Source organism: Lissotriton helveticus, chromosome 2_1, assembly GCF_964261635.1.
Source record: "Lissotriton helveticus chromosome 2_1, aLisHel1.1, whole genome shotgun sequence".
NCBI classification, from domain to species: domain Eukaryota; kingdom Metazoa; phylum Chordata; class Amphibia; order Caudata; family Salamandridae; genus Lissotriton; species Lissotriton helveticus.
The window spans coordinates 35,532,361-35,545,223 of record NC_136059.1 but is presented as its reverse complement, the minus strand read 5'-3'; positions in this window follow the sequence as shown (position 1 = coordinate 35,545,223).

Below are 12,863 nucleotides of genomic sequence, written 5' to 3'. Positions count from 1 at the left end.
GTCTGACAGAAGCGGTGAGTTGAATAGTGTCCAGGGTGAGGCGGAGAGAGAAGAACGTGATGTGGACAGAGTAGAAGATGCAGAGAGGCAAGGGTGACAGGTAGGAGACTCCCAGAAATACAGAGTAAAACTAGTAGGCACAACCCCAGCAGTTGGCAGAGTATGCTGCTCCTCCCCCTGCAAGACCATCAAGCATGCCCATATCCAGCTCTGACACCAACCCCATTCATCTTCATGGTCCACAGTTGCTTCTTCATGGCCGTCCCTGGTCCCGAACCCTGGACCGGCACTGCAGGCGATGGCGTGGTACTCTGGGTTTCATCCCTTTTACATTTCACCTATTCTCTCTGCAAGATGAGGAGTGAAGACACCGGTGATTGGGTGGATTGAATGATGAAAGGGTCGATGGACAGATGCATGGAAAGGGGCAAGTGGATGATGAATAAAAGAATGGGTGAATGAATGACTGGACTGGTGGATGGAGCGAATGTCAATGGATTGTTGGAATAATGAAACGATGGGGTGAAGGGTCAAAGAATTAATGGGTGGGAGGCTAGAAGGGTACGATAGGAGGATGTACAGGTGAACGGAACAAGTCTAGGAAGTGATGGGCTTACCTGTTTCACTCAGACAGAGTCATTGGACCTTTTGTTTTAAAGAGGGGTATAGTTACATGTTCTAGTCACTCCCTTGAGTAGTTGTATAGTGCAAACCGAGCCTAAAGGCAATGAGTGCTGTACAAGGTTAAAGACCAGTATAAATTCAACGAGTGATAGGCGAGGCAGCTGGCCGTGGATGGTCAATGCCTCGTGATGCAGTCTTCATTAAAGAGGAGCATCTTCAACGCTTTCATAAATCGAAGCATCTTTGGGGTGGTCCTGATGGCCACTTGGATGTTGTTCCAGATCTTGGGTGGATCGATGGGAAAGGGCGGCTGCCTTGCATTTTTTCATTTGCACCCTTCTTAGTCTCCAGTCTGATGGCGTCCTGGCTGTGGCTCTGATGTGAACCACCAGAGACAGTGAACTTGTCTCCAAGATAAATACCCTGAGAGGCTGGGGTGCTGGTCCAACATAATTTATAGAAACTGTCAAAGTGTTGCATGAGCAAGTAGATTTGTTTTTAATTTTTTACCTTAGTAAGTTTCAATGGTCATTTCTGAAGAAAAAAAAAAACATGCTTTTAGTACAGGCTTACTGCTGCCTGGCCAATGTTATAAGAAGCGGCGTAGCGTGTATTCTGAACAGTGTCTAAAGTCGGTGAGCCTCCCTGAAGAAATGGGTGGAATTTAAATAATGTTTAGCATCAATTATTTGTAATATAAACGTAATCCGCACACAGCATAATAAGTATGTCAGTTACTGCTTTATAGCACCACGTACTGATGCCATTTTTAAATATTGCAAATAAAGGGCATTATGTTTTAGGTGACAACATATTTAGTTTTTTTGTATGTGCTTCTAATCCTACATTGTGTGCTTAATAAAAACCACATTCATGGTGTCCTAGTACTGTAAATGATCTTGGAATAAACAGCCATTGCAATAGGAATAATCTCAGAGGTCAAAGTTAGACCTACTTAATTTGCCAATGATTGTTGCATAACTTGTTTTGAACTGCAATTTAAGTTTCTTAATGTTTGTGTTTTAGGCCAAAATATAATGAGACTATTTCCTGATGTATATTTCTGATTGTCAGGTGAGACAGATTTAGATTTTGGAGGTCAGGTTCCTCTGTCACACTTATGACGGATATCCCGTCCACCTAAATATAAATCCCGTAGGATATAATGGGATTGATATTTCCGCAGATGGGATATCCATTACCGTTGTGATGGAGTAACCTATCCACCAAGATCTAAATAAAGCCCAGAGTCCAGGTTTATTTAAAAACCTCAGTTTGGACTTTGGCTTGTGTTTGTGTTGGGTGTGCCCCGCAGACCTGGCGGCTAGAGCCGGAAGGAGCCCTGGTTATATGAGATCATCTCCTGGGAAGCAAGTCCATCAGTGTATGGCAGCAACAAGGATCCAGAAAGGAAGTCACAAGGTGGTACCTGTGGTCTTCTGTGGCTTGGGCCAGAGCCCCTGTGTGCTTCAGAGCTGCAGCGAAGACGAAAGAGGACACTAGATCCAGTAGATCCCTCTGCGGGTTGGTCTCACTGTCTTCGGCTGTGGGGAAGGAACACAGGAAACATTAACAGTCTGGAACAAGAGTAGGACCAGTTCTTCTTCTGGGTCAGATGTTCTATGCGATCAGTTCTCGAACATGCCATCTGGCAATACTTTTAAACCTGTGCCAATGAGAGGGAGTTTCTCAGTGAAATCGCTATAAATGTCATACGTGTCCTCTAACACATAGATTCTTGTGCAAATTTCATTGAAGATACAATCATCTAAAAACTTTATGGTCTTAATTAGTTTTATAATTGAGCACTAAACCCTTACCAAAGTGTGGTGGACTTTACTGAAATAACTAGATAATTAGTTGATGTATTTCCTAAAGTATTCTGACAACCAGGTCATGTCTCCATACAGTACGTCATATGTTTGATTCTCCAAACTGTATTCTACTGTAAACTAAGCCCTCCTCCCCAGCAACGTGTCCCTCTATTTCCTGTACAGCACAATGTTTCTATAGTTTTTTTTAAAATACCTCCACGATCTTCAGAATGAGCCACCCCAGAATAGGTTCATTTGTGCAAAGGAAAAGCCCCCGCACCCACACAGATCCCTGCCTTCTGAAGGGGTCTTATATTTGTGGTACATGTAGTGAGCCACCCGGCCCCTATCCAGGTGAACCTGACCCGGATGCAATGCAGCAAACCCTGAGGCCAGGAGTGACGCAGGGTTTAATAAATGAGGCGAAGACCGCTCTTGTGCTTGCACCCATAATGACAGTGTTGTGTGTGTCTCATCTTTATTGAAACCAGCAGGGATCCTTGAGCTGTGACCGAGCTCCACACCACACTGGTGATGAGGGGGAACTCTCTCATTAGGTCAGACCCCGTTCTGCTGTATCGGCAACGTCAACACCATGATGCGGCCCTACCCCGGCTGCCCAGCCCTCTCGACAGACTGGTATATGGTGTCCGACACTGCCCCAGCTGCAGTTCGCACCTGCCTCTAGGTCCAGAAGTCCAGCAGCCGCCTCCACTTCTCATGCTCGTTGGGTGAGGGTGAGGCCGTGGCCTGATGAGTTCCGGACCCAGCGCTGAATCACTGCCTGGGGCGCGCAACAATGCCCACGTAACCTGCCCAGGTGGATCACACAGGCCGTGCTGAAGTCAAGAGCATGTTTGGGGCCCTACTGCATGCCTCTCACAGGCCCATTTGCAGGGCGTCCAAGGGTGCTTGTTCTCAGTGTGTCACAGTCTCATGCTTGTTAGACTGCACTGTCCTCTAGCACCAAGTAATTGCAACAAGTGGGCTAGAGCCCTGCTAAACTCCTTCCCACCTGCAACCCAGATTGTTAGACCTGGCAACATTGGCGTGGGTCTCCCTTCCATTCTTTGCTGTTGCCTCATGTGTTTTTGCTGGTAATAGATGATTTGGGCACTGTGCCATTGCTATCCAGTGCCATAGTGCAAGTGCTCCCTATTGTAAATTGATGTACTAATCAGTGGTTCCATGTTTGGCTATTTTGGTTTACTTGTCAGACCCTATCCTAGTGTACTGAGTGTGCCCAGGGTGTGTAATCCAAATGCTGCTGGTGGGCCTGCAGCACTGGTTGTGCCACCCACAGAAGCAGCCTTGTAAAATGTGTCTAAGGTCTGCCATTGCAGTGCATGCGTGCGTGCACTCTGGTACTGTCAGGCTGACTGGGCAAGTGCACCCACTTCCCAGTCCCTAAACCTTCCGGTTTCTTCATATCAGTCACCCCTATGGTAGGCCCAAGGGCAGGGTGCATTGTAAGTATAAGGTAGGACAAGCCCTGGTGTGTGTGGCATGTCCTAATAGTGAATTACAGCCATTTTCGTTTTTCACTATTGCAAGGCTACCTGTTCTCCATAGGCCAGAATGGGCTGTTAGAGTTATTACATTTTATAATCCTAACTGTCTCAGAGAACATGGTAAAAATTCGAGTTTAGTAAAGTTTATTTTAATATTCTGTGTTTGCAAATACCACTTTTAGAAAGTAGTTATTTGCTTGTCTAACCATTCAAACCTGCCTCTGCGGAGGAGCTTCGCGCGCACCCAAGATGGTCGCGTGAGCACAGGGCTCCCGGACCCTCGCCACCTCCATCGACTATCCTGTACTTTATCCTGGTTCGGACGACGGGTGTTTACTGGCGCAGTTCTACTGATCATTTATCTGTTCCCAAAAACTTTTGTGGACTTCGGGGTCCAGAGCTACAGATCGCCGCAGTTTTCTGGCCTGCTCCAAGGTGACACCCCGAGCTATCTTGTCTGGCCTGCCGTCCAGTAAGTGAACAACAACGGATTGCCTGACTTGTATGGGCTGGCGACCGCTTTTGGTTTCGATTCCTGTCCGGAGATCAACCTGACTTTGTTAGCTACGTAGACGGCCGGACGTGCCTATGCTTTTGGTCTATCCGTTTCTGATGCCGATCTGTAGTGGCTTTCAGTTTTGAGACTGGCACCATCTTCGCTCTCTTGGTCCTGCATTTGCCACCGCAGTCACCATTTTCACCCGACAACGGGCGACCCGCACGGGTCCAGGATCTAAGATGGCCACCAAGCCAGAGAGCGAGAGGCGCAAGACTAAACCGGGCGTTCGAGGGAGTGCTTTGCAAATGAACATTATGGACCGGTACACCCTTACTAAAGGATCGCCGGGCGCAGCATCTAAACCCTCGATGGCAATGCCGGAGGACTCATCGATTGAGGAAGAGCCCTCGTTGCGAGACCTCATGGGCGCCATTACCGGTATGAAGGCTTCATTGGGGCAACAATATGAGGCCTTGACTCTCAAACTGGATACTGTGTCGATTGATGTCAATCTGATCAGGGCGGATTTGGCGAAGACAAACGAAAAGGTCAAATCCCTGGATCTCAAGACCACTAGCCTGGTCACTGACGTCTCTGACTTACAGGCTGAAGTCGGGAATCTGCAGAAAGCTAATGACTATTTCTCTGGGCGCCTAGAGGACTATGAAAGCCGTGCCAGGCGCAATAACATCCGCCTGATTGGGGTCCCGGAATCATCGACTGCTGCCTCGACGGACTTATTGGTGGAAGACCTGGTGCTGAATCACTTGGCGCCCAAGGGTCTCAGAAAGTTTTTCGCTGTCGAGCGTGCACACAGGATCCCCGGCGGTACACCTAAATCGGGTGCTAACCCACGACCCATCATTGCGAGGATCTTTCATTTCCGGGACAGAGACGCTATCCTGCAGGCTTCGAGGCAGTCTGGTCCCATTGCCTTTGAGAACTCAACTGTCAGCTTCTATCCGGACTTTACACAACAGGTCCAGAAACAGAGGCTGGGGTTCCAAGGGGTCAAGAAGAGACTCCGGGAAAGGTCTATGAAGTATGCCATGCTCTTCCCGGCCCGTTTGCGGGTGGTTCATAGGGATCGTACTTATTACTTTGACCATCCTGGGGTCGTGAGTGACTGGCTTGACTCGCTGCCTAAGGATCAAGAACCTTTTGAGGACTCTGGCAGATCGGATCGGGCGGATGGTGGCCCGACGGAGCAGGAGTAGATGTTGACTTTGACCCCGTACCCTTCATGTTGGCTTTGAACTATGCTATGCTGTGTCATTCATGTTTGCAAGTAATAGTCCATTTGGGGGTGGGTGGGGGGTGAGCGGGTCCTTTCTCCTCCTGGGTTTTCTTTTCGTAGATTAGTTGGGTGGTTGGGCGACAGGCACACTGCAGTTTATGGGGCTTTTTGGTCTTCAGCAGGGGTGCGGGGTGGGGGATATAGTTGTTTTGACATTGTTGGGGGGACTGGGTTGTTGGTTTGAATTTTATTGTTATTTGAAAGGCGAAGAAAAGGCAAACTCCTGTTTTATGCAGTTGCTTTGGGTGTGGGGCGGGGGAGGGGCTGAATTTGGGGATGGGGGGTAGGGGACTTCAGATATTGTGTTGGAACGTGAACGGGTTGGGGGATGGGATCAAGAGGAGGGTGGTGCTGCAATTGCTGAAACGTTTGTCTCCTGATGTTGTCTTACTACAGGAGACTCATTTGCTCGGCAACAAGTGCTACGCTCTGAATAGGCGTGGTTATCGCCTTGTGGCGCATTCGGGTTTCACTTCGGGCTCCAGAGGGGCGGGCATTCTGGTTCGGACCTCCCTCCCCTTGGCCATTGATGATGTCATACTGGATGATAAGGGACGATACGCCGCCATTGTGGGGCGCTGGGAAGGGAAGGTTCTTATTCTGCTCTCCGTGTACGTGCCCCCGGGCCTCCAAGCCACCACATTCGCTGATCTGAGTGGACTTATCCTGGGTCTCCCCGAGGGTCTGCTTTTGGTTGGGGGTGATTTTAATGCGGTGGTCTCGGGGATGTGTGACTGTCACCCTCCCAGGGAACTGCCGAAGGCCCAGACTTGGTTGAGTGACTTCCTAGAGACGCTGGGGCTCACTGATTGCTGGCGTTTGCTTCACCCGGGGCAGTTGCAATATACCTATCATTCTGGTGCTCATGGTAGTCTCTCGAGGTTAGATCATATATTGCTGCCCTCGGCCCATGCATCCCTCATACGGGAAGTTAAACATCTGGCAAGGGGTATCTCGGACCATTCTCCGCTTTGGCTGGTGGTTGATGCACGGCAGGGTTCGGCGGGCCGAGTGGCTCCGATTAACCCCTGGTACTTGAAGGACCCCAGGGTCAGGGCTGAGCTGGTTAAAACAACCGATTGTTATTTTGCGGAAAATGTGGGCTCTGTTTCCTCCCCAAGTTTGCTTTGGGAAGCTTACAAGACTGTCATTCGTGGCCAGGCCCTCTCGTTGATTGGTAGCGTGAAGTTGGCCAACCGTGCTGAGATGGTTCGCCTTGAGGGGGAGGTCACAGCCCTGGAGGGGTGCTTGGAATCTGAGGTCACCGCTGAGTGGTTACATCTATTGGAGTTGAAACAACATGAGTACAGGGCTCTGGTTACGGAAGCTGCTAAGGAAATGGGAAGGGAACAGCAGGGCCGCCTGTATGACGTGGGTGATAAGGCTGGGAAATTACTTGCTTGGCTGGATAAGAGGGAGAATGCAAGTCGTGTCGTCCCTGTGATTGTTGCGGAGAATGGAGAGTGTTGTACTGACCCTGCTGATATTGTCACATGTTTTGCCGATTACTTCCGCGAGGTGTATTCCTAGGTGTCTGATCGATCTGAGCAGGATTCCCACCTGCTATTGCGGGATATTGCACTTCCCCGATTGTCTGACATTGATAGGGATGCTCTGGATGCGTCGCCTACTGTGGACGAGATTGCCGCTGCTGTCCGTTCGGTCCGATCCGGCAAGGCTTCGGGCCCTAATAGGCTCCCCATTGAGCTATATAAACTACGCCCCGACATGCTAGCTCCACATCTGCGCTCTATGTTTCTCGAGTCTTTGGAGGTGGGTTCTCTCCCACCAGACCAGAGACTGGCCACTACAGTCGTCATCCACAAAGATGGTAAACCTCGGGATCGCTGGGCCTCTTTTAGACCCATTTCGTTGATTAATGCGGAGCCTAAAATTTTGGCCAGGCTGCTGGCGACACGTTTGGCGACTGTCATTGGGGACCTGGTTCACCCTGACCAATCCGGCTTTATACCGCAACGCAACACGGCGCTTAACCTCCGAAGGTTGCATGGCGTCTTGGCACGAGCCGAGACGCTACGTGAGCCCGCCATCTTGGCGTCCTTGGACGCTACGATGGCATTTGATACGATTGAATGGCCGTATTTGTGGGCGGTTCTCGCCAAGTTTGGTTTCGGTCCGGAGTTTGTTCGGTGGGTCAAATTGCTTTACTCCGGTCCCATGGCTCAGGTGGTGGTCAATGGTCGGGTCTCTGCACCCTTTGCACTAGGCAGGGGAACGCGACAGGGCTGTCCCCTGTCCCCCTTGTTGTTTGCTCTCGCCTTGGAACCGCTGGCGGCCTGGTTGAGGTGGGAGCGTCCCTGAAGGGCATTAGATGGAATTCGGGGTTTGAAGACCGTGTATCTCTCTATGCTGATGATATTCTGCTGTATCTCACATCTCCCCGTAAATCCCTCATTGTACTGTTCGATGTCTTAACGTCCTTTCGCAAAAACTCGGGTCTTGTCATCAATTGGCCGAAGTCCTGTGTATACGTCCTGTCGGGAGATGCCCCTCTTCTGCCGAGTGGCTGTCCTATCGCGATTGTGAGAGATGGCTTTAAATACCTAGGCATTTTTATCACTCTGAAACCTGAACTGCGGTTTGACCGGAACTTGCTGCCCCCTCTTCAGCGCCTTCGGGCAGATGTTGTCGCTTGGGGGAAACTCCCTCTCTCTCCCCTAGGTAGGGCGGCATTGTTTAAGATGATGTCACTGCCCCGCTTCCTCTATGCATTGCAAAACGCACTTGACGTTGTCCCGGCTAAATATTTCCGTGAGGTTGAGAGTTTACAGAGACAACTGCTGTGGGGGGGTAGGCCCCGGATCGCCATCGCTAAACTGTCGCTTCCGTGGTACGACGGTGGAATTGCTTTGCCTGATATCCGTCGCTATTATTGGGCGTCTCAATTGGGGGCAATAAATCACTGCATGTATGGCCCTTTGCCTAATCCGGCCTTCGAGATGGACAAATGGTTGTTACCGGGGGGTGACTATAATAGAGCCCTCTACTCGAGAATCACCCCTCGAAACGCAACGGGCCCCACTAGGACGGCTGTCCAGGTGTGGAGACATGCTTCCATGGCGCTTGGGTGGACTGATAAAATTGACTCGTGCCACCCCACTGTATGCATCCGATAGACTTGGCTCTCTCTGGCAGTCGAAGGGGTTTGATAGGTGGGACTTGATAGGTATCAGCAGGATTGATGATGTTTGGACTAAGGGGAGAATGAAGACGTTTGAGGAATTGAAAACCGAGTACGCTCTGAGCGATCGCAAGTTTTTTCGCTATGCGCAGGTCCGCCATGCGGTGCTCTCGGTCTTCCCTTCGGGTGTGGAGATTCCGGAGTCGTCCCCGCTTGAGGATAGGGTACTAGACGGACATGTTCCTGATAGTACGATTTCGCTTATTTATAAAAAACTGATCAACTCCAGGTCTGATCTCCTGTTTCGCCTTAGAGAGGTCTGGATTGGTGATGGGCTGGAGCTGGACGATGAGGACTGGCAGGCGGCGATCTCCTCCCCTAAAGAGGTGGCCATCCAGGCGCGCCTTAGATTTGTGCAACTTAAAATCCTGCATAGAGTGTATGTGACTGGTCCCCGTTTGGTACACATGGGCTTTTCTGTGGATGGTTTGTGTCGGCGTGGATGCGGTCTCCTGGGCACCTTTTTACATATCATCTGGGAGTGCCCTGAGATAGTGCGATTCTGGACCAGTGTGCACGAGGTGATGAGTGAGGTTACGGGGGTGCGATCGATGCCAGAGGCTAGGAGATGCTTGCTGAATGTATGGGAACCGAACGACTACTCCGTATCGCAGCTTCGATGGGTGACCTTGGGCAATATGATCGCCAAAAGAGACATTGCGCAACTGTGGGGCGCTCAGGGACCACCCGGGATTCGGAGGTGGAAACAAAACATGGACTGGTGCATGTTCAGGGAAAAAACTGTATATACTTCCCGAGGTACCCCCCGAAAATGGGGGAAGATATGGACTCAGTGGAACACTTACCGTGGCGATATATGTACCCCCCCTCTCCCTGACCCAGATGTTGAGCCTACGTCCCCGTAACCCGAGGGTTCCTCCACTTCTTACTGTGTATTGGATACATTTTGTTCCTTCTGCCCCCCCCCCCATGCGAGACTCTTTTTTGATGGAAAATACGCTCATTGGTTGGCCTTCCCCGCTCCCGCACCATGTAATGCAACGTTGTTTATATTGCTGTCTTCTCTTTTTCTTTATGCCTTGCAAGTTGTTTGTGTTTGTATTTATAAAATTATTAAAAAGTTTCAAAAAAAAAAAAAAAAAAAAAAAAAAAAAAACCTGCCTCTGCTAGTTTGTGTATTCCTATGTCTGGTTTTGTGAGTGACAGGGCTGGGGAATTCCAGGAGACACGCTGAGTCACTCAGTGGTGAATAGAGAGATCTGCATCTAGATGGGAGGGAGGAGTTACACCTGAACCTTGAATAGGGCTGTGCCTGCCTTCCACAATGCTGGCTCCACCCCCTGGGGAGCGGCTGATGTCTCTGCCCTGCACACTGAAAGAAGAGAAGGAGTCCTGTAAACAAAGTGCTCCTGGAATGTACTTGCCTTCCACAATGCTGGCTCCACCTCCAATGGGGCATCTGATGTGCATGCTCTGCACTGTGAAAGGAAAGGAGAAGTCTGGTAAACAGAGTGCTTCAGAACTGGTTTGAACTGGGCAAAGGACCCTCTCCCCTCAGAGAACAAAGGATTTCTGGTTATAAATATTGGGACCCTGGTCCCATGAAATTAGATCACTTTGGACTACAAGAAGAAACCTTTACTGAGGAGAGAAACCTGAAGAAACTGAAGAGAGACTATTCCCAAGCTGAAGTGCTGCTTGGGGGATTGGCCTGCAGTGGTTGCCTTCCTGCCAAAGGAAGGAGAAAGGAACTTTGTGTACTTTGCTTTCAACTTGTAAAGGATCTCCAAGGGCTTGGAAAAAAGCTTGCCTCCTGCTGAAGTCTCAGGGACAACAGATTTCAACCCCCAGCTCCCCAGAGTTCTCGTGGAAGTGCCTGCTGCTGTTTTGGGCCTTCTGAGGAACTGCGTGTCGCAAGGAGAAGGAAGCACGATCCAACGAGAAGAAGCGTGTCGCCGTCGCTGTGCCTGCCGTCACAACTCCGAAGGAGGGTGTCGCCGCTGGAACTGTCGCACTGCACCGCATCGGAGAGAAGTGTGCCGCAACGAAGAGGAAGCGTGTCACCGTCGCTGCTGCTGCCGTCGCAACTCCGAAGAAGGAGGGTGTCACCGCTGTGGTTGTCGCACTGCACCGCATCAGGGGAAGAATCTCGCAACAAGGTCGGAGCGTGTCGCCATCGCTGTGCCTGCCACTGCAACTCCGAAGCTGGAGGGTGTCGCCGCTGGAACTGTCGCATTGCACCGCATCGACCAAGAGCACCTCGCATCCCCGAGAAGTGCTCCGCCGTCGGAGCTGCTGCTATCGCATCTTGGATGTCGCCGCTGTAGTTGTCACATCGAGCAGAAGCTTCACGCATCGTGGAGAAGAGCGTCGCCGCTAGAGCTGTTGCAGTCGCATCGTAATGGTGTCACCGCTGCAGTCCACGCATCGAACCAAGAGTTTCTCACATCCCCGAGAAGCGCGCCGCATCTGGAAGATCTTCACGTCTTTATTTCTTTGTATATGAACTTTGCTGTATTTCCTATCGCTGCGACATTGCTTGTCGTGGAAGCGGAACGCAACTTAAGGTACATTGACGCAGAGTGCCGCATCTAAGAACTGAACTGAACTAAGCTTAAACCTACCATCTTAAAGTAATCACAGTGTGTATTTTTGTCATTCATGGTCTTGTGGTAGCTCTATATAAAGTCTACTTATTTTTTATATAAAACCTGTGTGGTGTCCATTTGTAGTGTTGTCACTGGGTTACTGTATGTGGTCACAACTGCTTAACTTACAACGCCTCTGTAGGCGAGGGTGAGCAGGGGTTATTTTAGGAATGTAATCGCCTTGTCCTGACTAGAGAAGAGAGTCCCTATTTGTCACAAGTACCTACCTGTGCCAACTAGAGACCCACAAATCTAACACAGATGATGAAGCACATGACCTCATCGCAAGCCATCGCTCAGCGACTCCGAAGTCTCCACGTTGTGTTCTGGTGAGAAGCCGCCCTTACGCCATTGCAGATGATGCCATTGCTGCATATTTATTTATTTATGCAATTTATATAGCGCGCAAATACCCTAAGGTGTCTCGGCGCTTAGGCAGCTACATCTCCAGCATGTGCTGTAGTTCCACAGCACCCACAGTTGCAGCACTCCAACCCATCAACGAGCTGCCAACCCACCACAGCAGCATCCGGTGGAAGACTTGGGTGCCTGGTTCGTCAACTATTTCTGGGCAACCCGTGAGACAGACGGTGCAGACAAACGATCTCTTGCACTATGCGGGGGAGGATATATACAAACTATTTGAACACCTCTCAGACAAGGGCGCTGATTATGATGACAAGACCGCAGTAAGAGTCCTGAAAGCCCATTTTGACCCCCAGTAGAGACCGGACTTTGAACGCATCAAACTGAGGCAGGCACAAAAACGTGAAGGGGAGTCAATTGCTAGCTACTATGTGTGGCTGAGAGAGTTGGCCAGCACCAGCATTGCTGACGACAAGCCAAAGGAAGTTCGGGCACAACTCATTCATGGGTGCAGGTCCAAAACCCTCAGAGGCCTGAGTCTGCGACAACCGAACATCAGCCTAGACCATATTCTCATAATGTCCTGGTCCCACGATCTCTAGGCAGCATGAGCCAGAGAAATGGAGATGGCCCTTGCTCAAGGCCACAGACTTGGTAAGACACCCAATATCAAGACAGACACTGTTGATGCAGTCTCAACCAGGTCGAGAGGCAGTCATCCCAAATTCCTTGTGTCTGCACCTGGGGCAAGAACTGTGGGAGGTAAGAACACCCGTGGGATTATTGCCCTGCCCAAGGGAAGACATGTACCCACTGTAGGAAGATCAACCACTTCACCAAAGTGTGCTGCAGAGGACCGAGACACAGAGAGAGCGTGGGTAGAACATCAGCAGCAAAGACCATAGGGCAACTGTCATTGGGTGACTTTGAGAAGCAGGCCC